This window comes from Cinclus cinclus, chromosome 2 (genome assembly GCF_963662255.1).
Source record: "Cinclus cinclus chromosome 2, bCinCin1.1, whole genome shotgun sequence".
Lineage (NCBI taxonomy): Eukaryota > Metazoa > Chordata > Aves > Passeriformes > Cinclidae > Cinclus > Cinclus cinclus.
In genome coordinates this window covers 107,600,982-107,621,526 of record NC_085047.1, presented here as the reverse complement: position 1 = coordinate 107,621,526, position 20,545 = coordinate 107,600,982, and the positions used below count along the sequence as shown (strand labels likewise).

Sequence of the window (20,545 nt, the reverse complement as noted above, 5' to 3'; positions counted from 1 at the left end):
CAAACAAAAAAAAGAATATAAAAAAACAAGAGAAATAAATAGCAAAAATTTAAGTCAATAATGTCCGTGTCATCTCTGCTTTGTCTCAACATTTAAAATTGTAAAATTGAAGAAACTGAGACAGATTAATAATCTGGTAAAGTTTACAAATTCTTCCTCTATCCCTGTTGTGTTGTTGGTTTTGTTTTTTGCAAATAGCAAGTCCTGTTCTGGTGTGGTAAAAAAAAAAGAAAAAAAAAATTCCTTGTAAGTTGTGATGCCGTGAACAAAAATGAAGGATAAGTTAGAAAAGAGGCTGAAGAAAATCTGCTCACACAGATAGTAAGACCAGGAGATATTTGGTGTTGAGACTGACTTTGCCCAAAGTCTTATTGCCTTAGTACACCAAGCTCTTAGAAACCTTCAAAATCTCCTTATATGCATTTTCTGCCACTGGTGTGTAACAAGGACAGTAATTTACTGTTAGTTGAAAGTTTGAACTCTTGTCACTGACACTCAATTATTCCTTACTTAGGCTATAATGCTGTTTAGCCAGAAGTAGAAGTCTTGTGAGGTGAAATGAATTTAGTATCTGTCAAGTATTTTGAGGTCATCAGATAAAGGCACTAGAGAACTGTAAAGCAGGATTGCTGTCCAGCTGGCCTTTGCCTGGGGCACTTCTCCTCTTTCAGTACAATGGACAGCAACTTCAAGTGACGATAAGCTCGACTGCTATCTGATTCACACACCTTTCTTTCTCTTTTAAATCTTTTGGGTTTGGTGTCAGCCTTTCTTGGTAACTGTTTAAGAGGTTTTGTTTGTACCCTATAGCTTCTCCTGTTTTCTTGAGGTGCACTTGGACTGCACACAAATCCAAGGGATGAGGTGAAGGAAGAGAATATGGCCTTTAGCATATTACTTCTAGCAGTCTGTGTCTGTAAGGGGGGGGGACATATCAGTGTAGCTCTGCCCTTGAGACATGAATGAAGTTGTGTTTAGGACATACGCTCTTGATGATGATGCTTAAGGACAGTTTTGGAATTATTATTGGGGCTGTCTTGCTTTCAAGGGAGCATGTCTAAGTGAATGGGAGAATACTTTGTTTGAAAGTACCAGGAGCAAATACAGTGGAGCCATGTTCATTCCTGAATATTTGCTTTATGAAATCAAAGACTTGCAATAAAATGGAAATTATTATTCTAATAAATGAAAAGTCAACTCTCACCATGACAGATGGAAGAACAAAGCAACTTTCTTTACCAGCGTAGTTACTAGCAGAGACCTTCCTCTAAATCTCATAGAAACCATTAGAAACCTTCATGTTGCATTATTTTGTGTGGAATTGATTTCCTAGAAGTCCTGATTCATATCTAGATACTTTGTAATTAACTCTAGAGTGAGTTCCTTTTAATTAGGAATCAAAATAGATTTTCAGTTTATTTTATAGCAGAGCTTGTGCTAGTTTGACAGAAATACATTATGAATGGTAAGCACTCAAACTGCTTTACAAGTGCAGTTCTTCTACAGTATTTGAAAGCCTTATTTCACACTGTTACTTTAGCATTTTTTTCTGTATTTAAATAAGAAAATATTGTACTTACTCCAATATAAACAGCAATATCACATGGGGAAAAAAAAAATGTCGTCATCCTAGAGTACCCTTACAGTGGCTTTAGAAACCTAAGATGAATGAACATTTTTATTCTTTCACAAATGCAGTGAACCACTAACTTCACTTACTAATTTATCAGCTCAGGACTGTATCTGAGCATGGTTCTTTGATAGGAGTGGTTTTCTTTTCTGTTCCAATTAATTTCAGAACACGGTAACTCATGTTTCCAACAGATAAATGGGAGTGTCATCAACTTACACCAAGTGGAATTAGTTTCCTAGGTTCCAGTTTTATGAGTGCAAAGCAAACTCCAGGAAACAGCAGTGGCATGATTTGTCCTTTGTGAGTTAAAGAGCAATCTATGGTTTAATTTAGAACTTCAGTCTTTGCTTGATGCTAAATTTTTATGTTATCTCCCCAACAGCTGTATTAAGATAATAGAATCTGAATTTTTAAAGATAAAGCTTCAGTGCCAGTTAGAATAGCCACTTATATGTCATAGTTTTCCCTGTCCTTTTACCAGAATTTCACATTAGTTTTCCTTCTTTCAAGTAGTCTTAAATACTGGGTTTTTTTTTATATTAATCATGATTAATACAAAAATAGGAAGTGACAGTAACACCAGGTCCCTTTATACCTTAAATGAGAACATAACATTTTTGAGAAAAAAAACTAAAAACAATAGGAGATAGACTTTTAAATTACTGTCTCATATAACTTTTCATCTTATCAGCATGCCACTTATAAAAGATCTTGTTTGTCTTTTCAGGATACTGTCTTATTGTCTTTCCAGAATATTTATGCTTAAGTCTTGCTTCTGTAAACAAGTGCTTCCTAAAATTAAGTGAACACTGAAACTGCCAGAAATAATTGAATCAATGAAGTGCAACAAAGTTTTCCAAATAGAGATGTTAACTTCAATATTTCTTTAGGAATTGAAGATGAGAATGTATTTTAAAAAAAAAGAAAAATATTCAAATTAATTGAATTCAAAAACAAAATACTAAAATTTTACAGATATTGTAGATCTTGAATATTTTTGTATCTGTTTCTTGATGATTAATTAAAATTCTAATGGACCTCTCATATTAATGCCAGCCAAGTAGTTTTTGTCTTTTTCATGTCTTATTTAAGATTTATCTTCCAGGGTTTACATTACAGACTATATTAATGCACATCTAATCAATCTCAAATCCACTAAAAATTAAATATTGTGAGAGAATGTGGAGAAGATGGTATCAGATATCTTAAGTGTTTCTTGTTAATTCTGAAAAGTAGAAAAAAGTGATGTGCCATTCTTATATCAGAAAAGATAGCAAATCCATAATAATGATAATAAAATTACATTGATGTCTTTAGAAAATTCACAGATAACTAACAATTTTTACAATAACAAGAGTAAACCATAAAGAAATAGTTGATAGGTTTATACTAAGAATTATTTTCATTTTTTTATAACAATACAACTGTCAACTTTTTCTGAATAACCTTAAATTAACTGTTGATTAGCTTGGAAGGAAAAACATTATTATACATAGGGAATTGATTCATTGTCAGAGAAATAATATTTTGTGGTAATATTTCTAAGACCACATAGTAGCAGATGTCATGATCACTTACTGACATATTCTGTTGAGTTAAGAACTTATCCAACCCATGGATCAAGATTTTTTAAAAATGAAATTAAATACATTAGTTTTTCAAATGTAAGCCACCTGCCTATGTTCTGAATTACTGCAGAACCAGCAAGCCTTGAGGACATGCCTTTCTATGGCATCTGAATCAGATCCAGCTTCTGTACTCTTCTTGCTTAATAGAAATTATAGAGATATAGTATAAAGAGATCTGCATTCAGCCCAAGTGATGTATTAAGAGTGTAGTTATCTTTTCATAGTATAAGATATTTTATTGGAGTAGTGTCTACAAGTAGCTGACAAGAGCAAACCCAGATGTTAGAATACTGAGAAAATTATTTTATTGAATATAAATTTCCAGAAGAATTTAGATACCTCAACCCTTCTTTCATGGTCTCGGCCTCTAACTTCAGAGGAGCCCAACTCTCTCATTCATCCCATGCCAATCTTGTATAGATTTCTCATTAAAATTCCACTATAAAGCCATGCTTAGTTCTGAATCTGCTTGTGACTGTTCAATATACAACTATTTAGCCTTCAAAGAAACAAAACTGATACCAAAAGATAAAAGGGGAACATTTAAGAAAATGATATTGTAGCCTTTAGTGCCATATCAATCTTAAGGAACATTAAAATAGAATTATTGTAGGTAGTTCTTTAATTTTTACTAGATATCCGAGGGAGCTATTTAGGCTATTTATGTTTCCCTTCCCAGAGTTTCTCAGTAGTGGATTTCCAGTTTCCATCTGCGGTAACTAATGATGCTCTGTAAGTGAGAAGTCATTGAAGATATGTCATGTGACCTACCTTTAGCTATCCAGTTTTAGTTACCTATTTTACAGTACTTGCCTATGTTCTTAATTCAATACTGCCAGGCAATCCTTTCACAGGTAACTTGCATTATATATAGTGGATCTGCTGACTCTTCAAGGAGACCAGACAAGACAAGACTGAAGACATTACTTTTAGGTTGATAAAATTAGGGGAGATTAATCTTAAGCTATAAAACATAACAAAACAATGCAATTTAATTTATATCTAAACATGTTTTTATATATCTCTTTCTCTAAGCTCGGTCAGCATTTCTTGGTACTTGCTTTAACTTTGAGAAAATTAATGACAAAAATGAATGTTAGCTGGCTTTTTTTCAGTACAGGGAGAAAAGCAACTAGTGGAAGGCACAGGTGTTTGAAGAGAAAGTGAGAAATAGTGGCTATTCTCTTCCTAAAAAAAAAAAAAACAAAAAAACAAACCTGCTCACATATTTCTGTTGAGGTTGTAAGCTTTGTTATTAGAATTACCCTTGGCTCAAGATTCAAGGTGAAAGTGAAAACCATAACAGATTAGTTCATGCCCAATGAGAGAAGAAAATTATTTCCTTTCTAATGTTGATCTCAAAATAGTTACCATGCCTTAGTTACATGCAGGGTAGGGTTTTCTTCCTTGTTTTCTTTCACACTGAATCAAATTGTTCATTTAGATTTTGAAAAGGACAGCTTATAATGCTTGACTCTTACAGCCAGCATTAGTTGTTAATTTATTTCCATTCCCTGCTTACTGTACAAAAATGCTCTCCATAGCAGTTGCTTTATAATCAAATTCTTGCAACAAATTTGCCACTTAATTTGCCCCCATAATATTACACCATCAAGTTAATGTATTGGTAAGTTTCATTGGTTGCTTAATTACTTGCAAATAAGTATAAAATAATGTATAACAGGCAGGTGTAATATACCATATAAATGTTTTATTATGGACAATCTAGACAGGGTTTTCTGTCACTGTTTATAACGTACAGAAAACCAATATAAATATTTTTGTGCTCTAGTTTATAACTTGAATGATTAAATTTATAGCGAAGCTGGAAAATGTTTTTACCTTATATATGGCCATTAAAATGTCTCTTTTCGTGGGGCACTATATATAAGATCATCTTCTAAATGGAATAGCTATAAGTGAAATCTAAATGTATTTGTTAAACTTAAATAGCAACTTTGAGGCAGGACAAGAAATAACACTGTTGCTTTTGGGAAAAATGCTATGTTTATTAAATCACTGTCATAGCATAATTAAAGAATTTAAAACAGAAAATTCTTGGTATGGGAATTGAAGGTCCCTGTATTGTACAATGAGGTGAGAATAACTAATTCAGAATTTATTTTAATAAGTAGCAGAGATAATCCTGCATGTGTTTGTGCTGTGAAAGTGTTTCAGCCGAAAAAGAATCTTGTATGTTTTAAAATCACCAACTCTCAAGCCTGACAATTAGCATAACTTAGCATAACTTTACTGTAAAATGCTCAGAGACAAAACTGCACCGCATTCATACAGGAATTACTGTAGATCCTTTTTCTGCTGTACAAACAAAGATTTTCACTGAAATGTCTGGGAAATGTTATGGCTTAGTCATGAATATGTGGGCTATAGAACTATGGGAATGCAAATATGTATGAAGAGAAATGCAGGCAGAAGCAAATAGACTCTGAGCCATCTGGATATGAACTGTCTTGGGCCTTCATGTCAGATACACACACAAAAAAAATATGACATTGTGGTCAGTGTCATAAGCTATGAGAAACAGCTGGAATGAAGGGTATACTTGCTTTAGGGACAATGCTATGTTAGTGAATCTGTGCAACTTCACAGATAGTTCTGATTTATAGCCAACCATCTCAAAGCACAGGCAGAGCTCATTCATGCTTAGCTGCATCCATCCATGTAGATATAGCCTAAGAGAACTGCAGGACACCCTCAGGTCCAAAACTTTATTTGCAGTGACTTCTATTACCTTCTGAAAGTGTTGACAAATAAGGTTTGCTTTCACTGTTGGTATTGAATCATTGCATTGTGCTGTGCCAGAATTTTTTAGCTGGATGAATATTTAGCTGGGTCAGCTGTGCACTGGATGAAGAATGAGGTTTCTGGAATGCCATTGGGTCCAATGCATATTGGATGTACTAAAGTGAGCTCCTTTGCAGAATTCCCTTGAAGCTTTTTAAGGAATTTCCTCTCTCTAGTTGCCATGGTGCAGTACATCTCCCTGTAAGTACCTCCTGAGAAAGTACTTCTGACAGTAGAGGGAGCCTTGTCTTTTAACATCTATAACTAAAGTCAGAAGTCACACTTTTCTGCTTTATGCAGTTTTCATCACTGTATTTCTCTCCTCTCAGTACATGTTGTTGCTATCATCTAATAAATAAAATTTTCTCTTTCTTCCTCCAAGGCAGTCTGAAAGAAACTTTTTTTTCTTTTCTTAAATGTATTATATATATCCCTATGTGCCAAAGACACACATTATGTTTGTAGTAGAAAGCAGCAAATTTTGTGTTAGTCATTGACCCTGGTACTAATAGTTTTGAGATTACAAGGTTCAACCTTCTGTCCTAGTGACCTTCAGTAATTCATTTGGGGTGGTCAGCTTTCAAATTTTCATTTATTTATGGGCAAGTCTGTGTTTGAGGTGATATTGGTGAAAGCTAGTCAATATTTCTGGTGTGATCCAAAATGCCATGGCAATGGAACTGACAAACTGTTTACTTTGTGTTATTCTTATAGCACTAGGTATATACTGCACACTAATACAGTAGCTTCTGCTCCCAAAAATTTTCACCCTTGAGATTAATTTAGCCTTTTATTTATTTATTTTTATTTTTCTGTGGAACTATGAATATTGTTTAACACAGAAAAAAAAATTCCATCTTAACTTGAAGCAGAGTATTGCAGGGAGGTTTTGCAGAAGCAAATAAAGTAACTGTTTTCTATTTGCTGCTGCTTTGGAGGGACTGTGGCATCCCATCCTTAACAGGAAGGGGGTACCCTAGATTTGTAGATGCCATTTTCAAAGAAGAACAGCAAAATTCAGATGGGCCATAAACACTTACAAAGCTTTATAACTAAATTTTATATATGATGGAAATTGGTATAAGTCTGTTATAGTATAAGTACACAGTGGTGGATTTTGACTAAGGGGTCAGCTAAAAGAGAGAGAGAAATTTAAGAGAGGGAGATAGAGAAAGGGAAACAGAGAGAAAGAGTTTAAAAAAAAAAAAAAGATAAAAAGAGAGACTCAGAGAAAGGGCCACAGGGATATAGCTGATGGCACAAGCACCACTGAGGCTTAGTGGAAGCACCTTTTTAAAACTAAATTCTCTCCATCTTGAGCTAAGTTTCTTGCTTTCTATCCAAATTAGTTATCTTCTTCAGTTTGTTCTTCTAGACTTCTCTGAGATTAGATCAGAGAGTTTGCGGGGGACTTTAGAAGGACTTGATCAGGGAATAAAGACTACTGAGCTGGCCTTTGGCCAACAGTTCATGCTCTCTCCTCGACCTCATTCCTGTACTTGTCCTGCACTGTGTTGTTCTTAGCTCCAGGAGCCAGAACAAGGACAATTGTCCCAGGAAAGTGTTGCCCTACCTCTGCCTGGCCCCTTTTTCATCCACATGCTGTTCTTTCTCACACTGTGTTCTCACCAACAACCCTTGGTTGGCTCCATGGCCATCTGGGACTATGACATAGCTGCATCGCAAGTAGTTCTTTCCACTGTAGTCGTCTTTGTTTCTTCCTAGAATATATAGTTTCGTTCTAGATTGGACTTTCATTATTTCATCTGATTGGTAATTATTTTAAGTGTCTCGTTGGCTTTCTAATAAACAAGAGATTAATTCTTAGTGTAAGTTTGGAAATGTTCTTTCAACAGTAACACTAAAATAAAATGGTGAATATTATTTTGCTGCTCTCCTATATCATTAAGGCTGACATCACTCAGGAAAATTTGGTTTAGTAATGGCCCCATTAAGACCTTGAGGCAATTCTCTATCTATTAGGGCAACATAAGGATAACACTGTAAGATTGCATAGCCTCAGTTCTAGTCAGATTATCTGATTTATTCTTTCTGTCTGCAAGTCTTGTATGACAGCAAGAAAATTAAAAAGAGGTGGGTGCCAAGTTTGAAAAACAATAAAGCAAAAAATTCACATTTAATTCCCATAGAATACAGAGCATACCTATATTTTGCATCTGTGCATGCATTAGCTGGATGGCTGGAATACAGTTGCCAATCAAAACGGAACTCAGGGACCCTCTACTTGTCTTTTTGGAGGGTTAAAACAAGTAAAATGTTCCTTCTTCTCTCCAGCAACCAGTTTTCCAAAATCATATAACAGCACAATTACCTCTGAGACTTCCCTCTCAGATTTGGCTGAAATTGGCTAAAAGGCTAGAAAATTTATTGTGGGAAATGAATGATGGACAACATAATCACTGGTTTCATTTCCTTAGGTTTTATTTGCTTAGCCTGTTACTGATAAAAGATCACTAGAATCCATTTTAGCAACTTATTTCTGTGTGATTATACCTTGCTCCCATATTTTCCCTTTGTCCTGAGCTACTGATCGAAGTGCTGTGTAAGATCTAGCTATGGTGACTTAGAGAGTTTTCATTTCCTTAATTAGTTTCATAGAATCACAGAATAATCCCAGTTGGTAGGACCATCAGGGACTCTCCCAGTCTAACATTCTGCACAGAACATGGTCAACACTAGTGGACCAGGTTACTTTAGCCAGACAGATCTTAGATCTTCAACAACAGGGACTGACCAACCTCTTCGAACCTGTTCCACAGCTTGACTGTCCCCATAGTGCATTTTTTTTCCCCTTATATCTAGTCTAAACCTCTCATTTGCTTTTATGCCTGTTGTCTTCCATCCTCACACTATGCACCCCTCTGAAGCTCTTCAGGGACCTCCTCACAGAACAAGTGCCCCAGCCCCATGACTCTGTGGTGTTGTCTTGCTGAACTCACTCCAGCTCGTAAAGGTCCTGTTTTGACCAGTGCAAAACTGGACAGAGTGTTCTAGATGTGGCCCAAAGAGGCCTAAGTGAGGAAGGCTAGTCTTTTCTCTCAGTCTGCTGGCTGTGCTGCTGCCAGTGGAGCCCAAGATTTTTTTTTTTCTTGGTTGTTTTGACTAACAAGGCACACTGCTAGTTCATGTCCCACTTCCTGCTCACAGGACCCAGATCTTATTTCGCAAAGCCACTTCCCAGCCAATCAATTTCCAAACTATATTCTTGCAAGGGGTTCTTTCTTTACAGGTGATGGACTTTGCATTTCTTGATTAATGTAATGGGGCTTCTGTTGACTCAGACATTTTTAGTTCCCTCTGAATGGCAACTCTGTGACTAAGCATGTTGAGTTTTCCACCTCTGATTTAACCCTGATGGGTGATGGAGGACTTTCAAACAACACTGTTGGGGTTTTTGGTAGATGAAAAAAATAGATATGACCAGACAATGTGTGCTTGCAGCCCTGAAAGCCAAGAAAGTATCTGGGGCTGTAAAGCCTTTGCTGTCTCAGTGTCCTGGGATGCAGCCTGGCTGGGGAAAAAGACTAGTGACATAATTCTCAACTTGTCCTTATCTACTTCTAGGACTTCACCTTCTTCAATCATGCCTATAAAGCATGAAGGGCAGGGGATCCTGCTGGTCCTTCTTTTTTATGAGTTCATTATATTTTTCAGACTTGATGCTGTTTTATTCTTACAGAACTCTAATGTCATACTCATGAAGAAAATGCATAATGTTTATTTGAATGGTAGGGAGCACTGCATCTGGTGGGAAATCCTGCAAAGAAATCAGGACCTTCTGATATAAGTAATCTCCTTTTAAGATGTCTAAAGTCTCATGCATTCATCAGCGAGATTTCCTGCAGTCTCTCTCTCGAATCTGCTTGATATAAATCTCTGGAATATGTTAATAATCAGAGGTTATTGTTCTGTGGTCCTGCAGTGTCTGTCCATCCTATTTTGGAAAGAACTTGAATTTCTTGAACTTCTAAAGATTTACAAAGTTTCAGAAAAGCAAGCACCTGCTTATCAATAGCCCAGAAACTGTGAATATCATTTCTAACTATGCAGATTTTCAGAAATGTCTTCTAAGTCTTATACTTCATCATTTTAATCACAGTGTTTCTTTCAAACATTCAAACTCTTTTTTGTCAGTTTTAGTTAATAAAATTCTAAAAGTTATAATGTTTGATTTTCCTTTGTCACTATTAAATGAAGAGCTTCCTTCCACCATTTTTATTAGCTGTTACTGCAAAGTGCTATGTCTGGCTGCAAAACTGCTTTTCCTGGCCATAAATTTGCTCTCCTAAGTATAGTGCGCTACTATAGGTTGAATCCTCTGTACATTTATCTTTGCATGTGTAGTTGCATGCATGTATGAAAATGTTGCTCCATTCTAATTTTTCTCTCAGGTTGAGAGACGTTGCAGTTGTATCTGGAACCATTTTGAGAAAGGGTAAATAAACTTAATATTGATAAACCTTTATGGTCCAAATCTTTTTGACTGATGCAGCACTTTGTTAAGTGAAACTGGAAGCTTAGTGGTTTTAGGTAAAACCACCTATATGCATAGCTCTTGGCTTCCATAAAGCTTAGCTTTCTGAGTGGTTTTGCCAAGTTAGTCTGGAGGTTTAGGGGCTTTAGAGCACTCATCTTCCTGGGCAAAAAGAGGCCTTTAACTGGTGTATCAGGCACATTATTCCTTTAATTCAGAACTTTTGACACTGTTGTTTAATACCAACCTAAGAAAGGAGTTGGCTTGTGCTACTTCCTTGCCACGAGGGAGAGAGTGTTTTTTTTCTTTGTTCCCTTTTCTTTTCCACAGTGATCATAACTAGTTGAGCTGTATTTTTGCCTTGTGTTCTGATATTATTATTATGAGTGAGATACTCACACATGCCCAGAAATACACGCATGAGAGGTGTCAGATCCTATGAATTCATCAGTATGTATCTCAGGATAGTCTTACATCTTTTGAGAAAGAGATCATATGGATGATGTAGTGATATGGTAAAGTGAAATTGAATTTTTTACAAACAAAATGAGAGAATACACTGAAGAAAAAAACATAAGCAATCAATAGCTGTATGTTTTGTCTATGTTTTGTTAACATAATTAAAGAAAAGCAAAAGATAAGGAAAATGTAGCTGAGAATGTTCTAAATATTCTTTAAATAGACATAAAATCAAAAATTTGTAGCATATATTCCCCATAGTTGAAACAAATGCCTCTGCTTCCATTCTCAGAGAAAAGAAGGAAAAAACAATAATGTAAGCTCAGTTTAAACTGCTGTTTAGAAGCAAGCACATTTTAAAGAATTCTGATTTCTAGGATTCATATATTTAGTATTTATTCAGTAGCTGTCTCAGACTTCATCCATCATCTCAGAATTGTATGCCAAAATCTAGGTTCTTTTAATGTTTTCAATATGATAAAATTGTCACCTTGATTTTTAAAAGGGATGTCTTAAAATAGGATGCTGACAAAAATAGTAAATCTCAACTTCCAGAACCATCATTGTGTTCTAAAGCAGTAAAAAGCCTGAACTCACTAGCTCAGGAAAATTAATAGTTTAGGGATGTAGTCTGAAAGAAAATGTTTAACTATTCATCTTTCATTTAATATGTTTAAAATATTTTAAATGTTTAATTTTTAATCTTTTGTGGAAATATCTATTAACATGCTTCAGTGTTTAATATAGACTACCAAAATTATTACAGCACATAAAATGTAGTAATTGTGATCGTTTTCCATGTAGAACTAAAAAATAATCAGTCAAATTAATTTCCAGGTTTTACTACGTAACAGAATTTTCTAAAAGTCATCAAGACATTTGTTGAATATGTTGGTTTTTCAAAGCCAAACTCTGCTCTTTTGTAAAGTTGTGAATATTATGTCTTCTCTAATGGTAGACATTCTGCAATTAAAGCTTGAATTTGTGGTATTGTAGGGCCATGCAAGACACATTGCCTTCTCCTTATCCATGAGATTCTCTCCTGACTGCTCTCTGACAAAACCTTCAGAGGTGTTTTCTGGCTGTGCATAAGACACTTCTGCTCAGATGTGATATGGTTAATGGTGACATGCAAAGAAGTCAAGGGCAGGAATAGAAGCTGTCTTATGCATCAAATAGTTCCTAATTTTGTATCTAGTCCTATTAACCTCTTATTTAGTTTCCTTAACAAATCTGGCTAATTCAACTCATGTCAGATGTTAGAAATAAGAAAGTGGAAAATATTTGTCCCATTTTGTGGATTTTTTTTTCCTGTTTTCTCTCCTTTTCATCCCTCCCCGAGCACTGCACCCATGGAGCCAGGGCTGCCTGGTGGCTTTGCCGTGTTCCCAGCTCTGTGCAGGACTTGATAACAGGAAAAGTGCTTTTCCCATCTCTCCAGCACATATTTTTTTTTCCTGTCATGATACAAAATGCCCTCTGACTATCTGGAAACCAAGATGAAACATAAATCTGGGGAATCACTGAAATGTTCTTTTTCACTCAGATTCTCAGGCCCTCATGTAACACAAAAATGTGGTGCAGACACTTACCATTCCATGGATCCTTTTGTCTGGACTTTCTAAGGCCTTCCATAAATAGTGACTTATTTCTGTTATTCCCTCTCATTTCAGTGTAGAAATGGTGGTATTAAGAATTTACCATCAAGGCTTTTATATAATGGAAGAAGTATTTCTGGTTTTCCTAAACAGATGAAAGACTGGCTAGCATCTTACAATGAACACTAATTTTAAAAGCCACTATGCTAATAAAATCAAATAAATAATATAATCAAGCAAGAAAGTGAAGTTGAAATCCAAAGTGCAATACATCCCAGGTTCAAATACTTTAATTATGATTGCTTTAAGCATTTTTCTTTTTATTATTTTTTAACTCTTTTTCACTACACATAACTGTACGCCTTATCTGTGTGTATAGCATTTGACAGTGTGGTAGATCAGTGAAAAATCAGAAGGCATAGAAATACTTAACAGAATAATGCTGCATTTTCATATTGTCAGAGTGATTAATGACAACCACTGTAGTTTGCCAGTAAAGGAAAGGGAGAAAATGTCGATGCCTTTCTGAACTAATACTCTTTAGTAGACACTGTGGGAGACTGTAAGCCCAGAGATAAATTCCTCTAATAACCATGAGTGTCTTTGTCCCTGCAGGGCACTAAACAGACCAACAGTTCTCTTCACTATCTTTAAATCCTCTGGCACAACAGCAATGCCAATTCAAGTGCATTTCTTTTCTCCAATTTGGATGCACCATCCTTTAGTCAGTTCCCCAAGTCTTTCTGCATCCTATAAAGCACCACCATCTTCCAAATCCTATAGCAGGATAGAGCTTATTTCCAAGGTGTCTGCATGGGAGGCACCCATGAGAGAGACAGGGTGACCCCAGCAAACTCAGCAGCTCACGATTGTGGTTTTGGCATCATTTCTCCAATCAGTTCTGAAAAGGTAGTTACATTTGTAAATGATACCTGTATGCTCTGTAAGAATGAGAGGGCACTTATCCACATCAGACAAAGAGAAGGGGATCTGTAGTTTGATGGCACGTAAGCACAAGGATTCTGTAACCACCTGTCTTCTGCTTCCTACTGCTGACTCACTTGTGGCTCTGTAAGTCAGAAGCAGCTCCAGTGCTTTCAGTGGATTTGCACTACGATAGGAAAGGAAAAAGCAGGAAAAGAGCACTAGAACTCATGACTCTTGAAAGAGATAGAAATAATTTTACAACAACATTTTGTTTCAGCTTGTAGTCCGTGAAGCAATAGTGCACAGATGTACAGTCATATATTAAAACATTTATAGAAAGAAACTTAGCAGTCAGCTTTGAGTCTCCAAGTCAGCTCTCACCTGGATTTGCTGTTTTTATGAAACCTTTTTTTCAGACTTGACATCTAATGCTATAAGTTGATAGCAGCAAAACTCACAGATGCTTAGTCTCTGAAATCAAGTCCATGACATTCCGTGCAAGCAAGATGTAGCATCTTGCCTAGTGAAAGAAAATAGGACCTAATTACAGTTGCCACATATTTTTCTCTTCACCAGCTCAGGTTATTCCTGTAAGTTTGCTGTTAACCCAAATACTCAGTCATGATCCTCCGAAGTATCCTCTAAAGTACTAGTATTCCTCTAAATCAGGGGAGATAATGACATCATAAAATAGTATGGAATATGAGACAGCTACAGAAGCTGAGCTGGGTAGCACCACAGACCTCCTGGCTTAGTGCAGTGGAAGTCATGGGAGGGATAAATTCAAGGCAAGGACAAGAAGTGAAGACACCACTCTGGCCCCTCTGACTGCTCTGACAAGAGAGGATGTAACAAGGACATCACTGATGCAAGAGAATGCAACAGGGACTTGATAACCAAAGGGACTGTGTTGCTAAGGGAACAGGGGCAAAGGGGTCTGCGTAGAAAATTTATTACGAAAGTTAGAGAACTATAAATACTGCTGAATAGTGTAATAAAGTGACTTTTGCTTGCATAGCATGGTCCATGCCTTCAATCACTGCAAATAGAAAGGTAGAATACATAGCATTGAGAGTAACTGCTAGAAATGTTGAAACAGTCATGTAGAACATTTCCATGATCTGAACACTGCAGAACATGTTAAGACAGAGCAGAAATGATAAATCAGCATTTATTGTCATTCAGGGATATCTCATTGAATTACCTTTGAGCTCTCTGTGTACTTAGAAGGAAAATAGGTGAGACTGAAGCTGAGAATGGAATTCTGGATTCATCTTGCTTTTTGTGCTGGCATAACTGGGAGCTCTGGGAGTGTGCTATGTGTAACCTCTTCACTCTCCAAGATTCTGATAGAGGCAGAGGAAGCGTGCACTTTTTGTGAAGACCACCACACGTTTGAATTCTAAGCTGTGCAGGTTTCTACAGTCTTGAATATGGGATGTCTATTAATAGAGTAGGAGAAGGTTGTATTGGAACGAAAATAAAAAGGTCAGTGAACAACTTGTAGTTTTCTAGGAATTATCATTATCTAAGATTTTTATATTGTATAAATTTCCAACTTTGATTGAAGTGCATGTAGTGGTTATTCTCTACCTTAACTCTGAATTGTCTTGTCACTAAACAGTGAATTGCAGAGCAGAAGTTTAAAAAACAAACAGTTTTAACTCTAAATTTTTCCTGCTCTCTTTTATTTATAACTTCAAAACAACAATATTGTCTTTCAAAAAAACAGCCAGAGAGCTAAGCTCATCCTTTTCCTCCATTTTAAATTTAAATTTCTTTGTTCTTTTTTATTTTTTTATGCTTTCATTTTTATCACCTATGTAAGTTGTGGGATGAAATTAGGGTTCCTCGCCAGTTGGGCTAAATGACAGCAGGTTGCTTGCTTAGCACTGTCAAAGGGTGCCAAGCTAAGATGTTCCAGATTCCTTACCTGTCACAGAGAAGGAATAGCAATAGGTAATGGGGATAACTCTATTATGCACTGCTTTGGTCCTGGGTAAAGAGAAGAATTAGTAAATAATGCACCACCATCATGAATGCATAGTTGTTTTACACATTTGGTATTTCTAAAATTGCCTGGCAGTATTCTTTCTGCTGCTGTCAGCAGTGTTTGTAAAGGAGACTTTGTACAAATTCAGCAAATCTTCTAGTGAGCTAAACCTCACCTCCAGGTTAATGACTGCTCAGCCTTGCCCTACATTTACTAATGGAGAGAGGGATGAAATGGAACTTCACATTCTCCAAACAAGTAGATGAGAATGAGGAACTAGTGACAGTTTTCAGACTCCTGAAATCAGCAGCCATGGTATGGAGCAGAGTGGTCTATCTCAGCTTAAACTTAGCACTCAGGAGCTCTTCATCCCCTACAACAGAAATCTATTGATCTCTGGTTTGTTATTTGTGAAATTGTTCGTGCCATGATTTGATAGTGACATCCTTTTGGGTTTATGGACTTACAGCAGTGGGGTTGACTAACACTGTATATTTCTGTGGACTACATGATCAGTGGAGTTTATGATGATAGTAGAATCATAGAATATTGAATCCAACTTCTGACCTTGTGCTAGGCACACCAAGACTCACAAGAACATTGTCCACATGCTTGAACTCTGCCAGTCTTGGTGCTGTGACCACTTCCCCCGGGGAGCTTGCTCCAGCCACTCTCTTAAAAACTTTTAAAAACGTTTAAAGTTTTTAAAGTTAAAAACTCTTTCCTGATATCCAACTTATACAACTTTCCCAAACCTTTCTCTGCTACCCAGTTACATAACCTCTGGTCCAGGTGACTTCCTGGTGAATGGTGGATGCTATGGCCATCAGCTACTGCAGCTGGGTTATTTTTTGTGTATTTTTTTTTTTTTTTGTGCAGTGTATGTACACCCTGGAGGGGACCCAGCATCCAGCCAGGCCAGCCTTGACAGTGCTAAAAAGGTTAATCTTGCACTCCATCTGCACAAACCTTTCGCAGTTAGGCTTGGCATTAGTGATGTTTGCAAAAAGAAATGTAGATTATTATCCCAGAGTGGCACACAGATTCTGAGTAGGAAGTCTGAATTTTAGTCCTAGACTCTTACTGCATCACCATTTTTTCTACTTAGTGGTAGAAAGCACAAGAATTCTTGGCTACAGTGATTTGATAATCCTTGAATTTGAACATTTCCCTAGTCAGCATTTTGTATTTGAAGTATCCTTTGAAGTGTAAATTATGCACTGAAGGTCATCAGTGTATACCACAGAGAGTCAAAAATTGAAATAAAGCCTTTGTATACACATATATACAGACGAGTATATATTTATATACATTGCACATACCCCGTTAAACTTTTCTGTGGATGTAACTTTTGAATTAAATTGCTATTAAAAAAAAAGTATTTGAAGTTACATAGAAGATATTAAGAAGATTTTCCTTCTGACAATGAAGAATCTAACAATTAGGATTAAATATAATTTTAAGGGATTCTCATTTTAATGCTCTTGATATTATAAGTAATACAAATGGTGTGTTGTGTTTGATTTCTACTAATGTGCAGCTCCTTCTGTCATCCGGTTTTCTACTGAGACATATTTATAGTAAGTAGAATAAATTAATTAGAGAACCTTGTAATACAAGGATGTAATTCCATCTAGTAAAAACCCCTGAAGTGGAAACTTGAGATGTTTGCTATGTCAGAAAAGCAAAGCATAGGTAAGTAGACTTTGCTGGTATGTCAAGGCTTTTCCCTAGGGGTCATGTCCAAAAATAAGAATGATTGTTTTATTCTTCAACAACTTGTTTTACTGTTTTTTTTTTTTTTGGCTAGCACAGAAAGGAGTAGGATTCTTTCTACTTTTCATCTTCTTCCCTTTCTTTTGTGTGCATATGTCTCCAAATGAGCAGCATGTTTTTTTGTACTCTAATTTCAAGCAAGCTACACACCTGCTTGGCTATTTTTTCTAAGTAGATCCCTAAATTTTGAATTTTAAACACATTTTAAAAAAAATCAATCTATTTTTTTTGACCTTGTACTCTTAAAAGAACAACGAAAGTATGATTTCTCAAAAAAAAAAAAAAAAGAATACAAGGAAGATATTGGTGTGAGTGCAGTATTTTTATCTGTGTTTACAGAGCACTATGTGCTTAGTCAGCTATTTCTTTCTAAAGTTAAGCACCACTTTTTTAATAACTTCAGTCCATTCTGTATTGCAGAAGTCCTGTTAGGATCAGTACAGTTCTTTGCTGGTGCTGGAATGTTCCTGTGACAGTCACCAGATTCACCTGGGACTGAACCAGACATAGTCAGCGCCCAGAGAGCTAAAAACAATACTGTACCACAGCTTGATCAAAAACAACAGTTCTTCCTTAAACAGCTTAGCATGTCTTTTCCCACAGTGATTTGGGAGAAAGTAGTTGAATGAGAATGCTGTGTTGATCCCCAGAAGCTGTCAGAGGACTGGGAGACTTTTTAAACTACTCTAGGGGTTTTCTTTTTGGAGAAACGAAGCTGGCTGTCATCTTGTAAATGGAGCTGTATAGCCCTCTCCCTTTCAGAAAGGGAAAGTTACTTAAGCTTAAAGAGCTTCTTTGCTGTCATTACTTTCTCCTCCAGGGACTATCACTTTGTGTTCCCACACAGTTACAGGAGGAGAGGATAATGCATCTGTGGAGAACCAATTGCAGAAGCATCCACTGCAGTTAGCTTGTTACTGTGTCAAGCAAGGAGGGATTTTCAAGACTTTCTTTAGTGCTGGAGACAAAGCGCTGGGAATCTCAAAATCTTTTTGTGAAAATCTGAGTCAGTGCTTTTTTCTACTGATAAAAAAAAAAAAAAACAAAAAAATCTTTGTACCCTGGAACTGCAGTTCTGCAAATCCTAAGCAAAATGTAATGATAATTTGAAGTTATTGGCTATTTGTTCAGGCAGTGTTAGAACCAGCTACTCTCTTTGTAGCTCTGGTAGATCATGGGCCATGGCTGGGATTGGAGTGTCAGGTTTGTCTGCCAGGGAGACACTGCAATTTCTTTTTGGTTCCTGCTTAAACTGCCATTTCTCTCTAACTTATGTATCTGGCAAGCAGACCTGAAGAGCTGGAGTAAAAATGTATTGCTGGGCTGGAAATCCCTGAGATGCCAGCCACAAGGTAAGGTGGGAAATAGGATTTAAAAGGACAGGGAATTGAAGCCTCCTCAGTGCCTGTTGTAAATCTGCACTTCTTAGCTGTACCTTATTGTTCTTAAGAGCATTTTATTTTTTCCTGTGAAAACTGAGTTGTTCATTATACCAAACATTAATAGCCATAGGAGACATACTTCCTTCTAACAGAGTATCAGTATTGAAAGAAAAAAAAAATATGTTATTCAGCACAAACCTTGCCCTGCCCCTTCTTCTCTTATGTGTTGTTCACAGTCTTCCTCCAGATTCTTTCCAGCTTCAATTTTCCTTTTTGTAAATTTAATGAAACAGTAAACATTGCCGCAGTCCAAACTATAGATATTTATTTTGCTTTGAGCAAAAGTGTAAACCTGCTTGGAAGTTTTATTTCCACATTACAAACTCCTTGATTTTATGGGCAAATTAAAACATCTACAATAAGTTCGACATAAGCCTGTGTTACATAACAGCTAAAATTCTTATTGTGAATCCTGGACAATTTTCCTAGACAGAATTCTCAGGGGTTTTTTATGATACAAAAAAATTCTGTAGCTCCCAGAGGCTGCAGTTGCAGAAAGAAGGAGGCCAAATGTATATAATTCAAAAAATTTTCCTCTACTTAATGTCACATAGTGCCTGATTAATGTTTGTGTATGACACAATGGGCTGATAAAGAACCCTGATACTCTCACTGCTGCAAACATGCCTGTGAAGTCATTATATGCCAATTACCATGACAATGTGTGCATGTTTGAAAGATGGGCAGCTCCATCATACTGCCCAACTGTTTATGCTAATAAAGCACCCAGGGCTCTCTTCTGTGATACAAACTGAAAAGATTTATAGCTCTGAATTTTCATACCAAAGTGGGTCTCTCTAAGACATCAAAATGAGTTACAAAAAATTCACTTCATGAAATACGCGACATAAATATTCTGCAGAGCTTTGTGCATCACTTTTCTTTGGTTAGCTTGTCTACAGAGAAGTAAAATATGCCTTATTAAATAGTTAGGTGGCAGTAGCAGTGGCAAAGTATGAACATTTTAATCAAGTCTGTTTTAATATACCTGACAGTTCAATTAACAGGTATTAACTAAATATATCTCTAGCTGGGACACTTAATAACTAAAAGTTAATTGTAACTTCTTTGAAATCCTTTTCTCTTTAAAATTTGTTGTGCCCAAAATCTAATTATAGTTCTTTAGGATCACAATTGCATATTGCTCTGCAAGAAAGTAGAAGTTCTTGTACTCAAACCGAGGAGAATGGAACATGTTAAATATATTATTAAACAGAGCTCTAATATCTCAATATCAACTTTAAATGAATGAGTAAACAAATTGTTGTGACTAATTTAAAGACTGCTAATCTAAATACACATATATTCTACTGAGTATTTTCTTTACTGTGAGTGAATAAAGACTTTTATACTGAATATCAGTATGTCAGTTTTAAATTAAGTTCATTTTTAAGTTCCATTTTGAAGCTTTTATTCTGTGAATAATTCTTATTGTCCAGTGGGACTGACATATGGACTATATGAAAGATCAGAGTCTCATAATATTTGAGCTTCTTTTCTCTGATAAGCAGGCTATGTTTGTTCAGCTTCTATTGATTCTTGCTCTATTGCTGTATCCCCAAAGACTAGATTTCTGGTTAGCTTCTGTGTTCTAAAACAAAACAAAACAAAAAAATGTGTTTGAGGTAGGAGATAACTGGAGACAGAAACTGCATTGCACTTACCTGTTACAGTCTTAATCTCCATAACTTTAGAGTCTGTCAATTGTATTCTTTTTTATTCCCTCCTGATTACTGAAGAATTGGATGTGCAGTGCAGACTCTCCACTGCCCAGAAAGATTTATGAAGG

At 36.1% G+C, this 20,545-nt stretch overlaps 1 protein-coding gene across 2 annotated transcripts in view; it reads left to right on the top strand.

The window, feature by feature from the left end:
* The window catches only part of DMD (dystrophin), a 767,992-nt gene that overhangs the window by 205,914 nt on the left and 541,533 nt on the right, over nt 1-20,545 (top strand). The gene's annotated exons all lie outside the window — the stretch shown is intronic.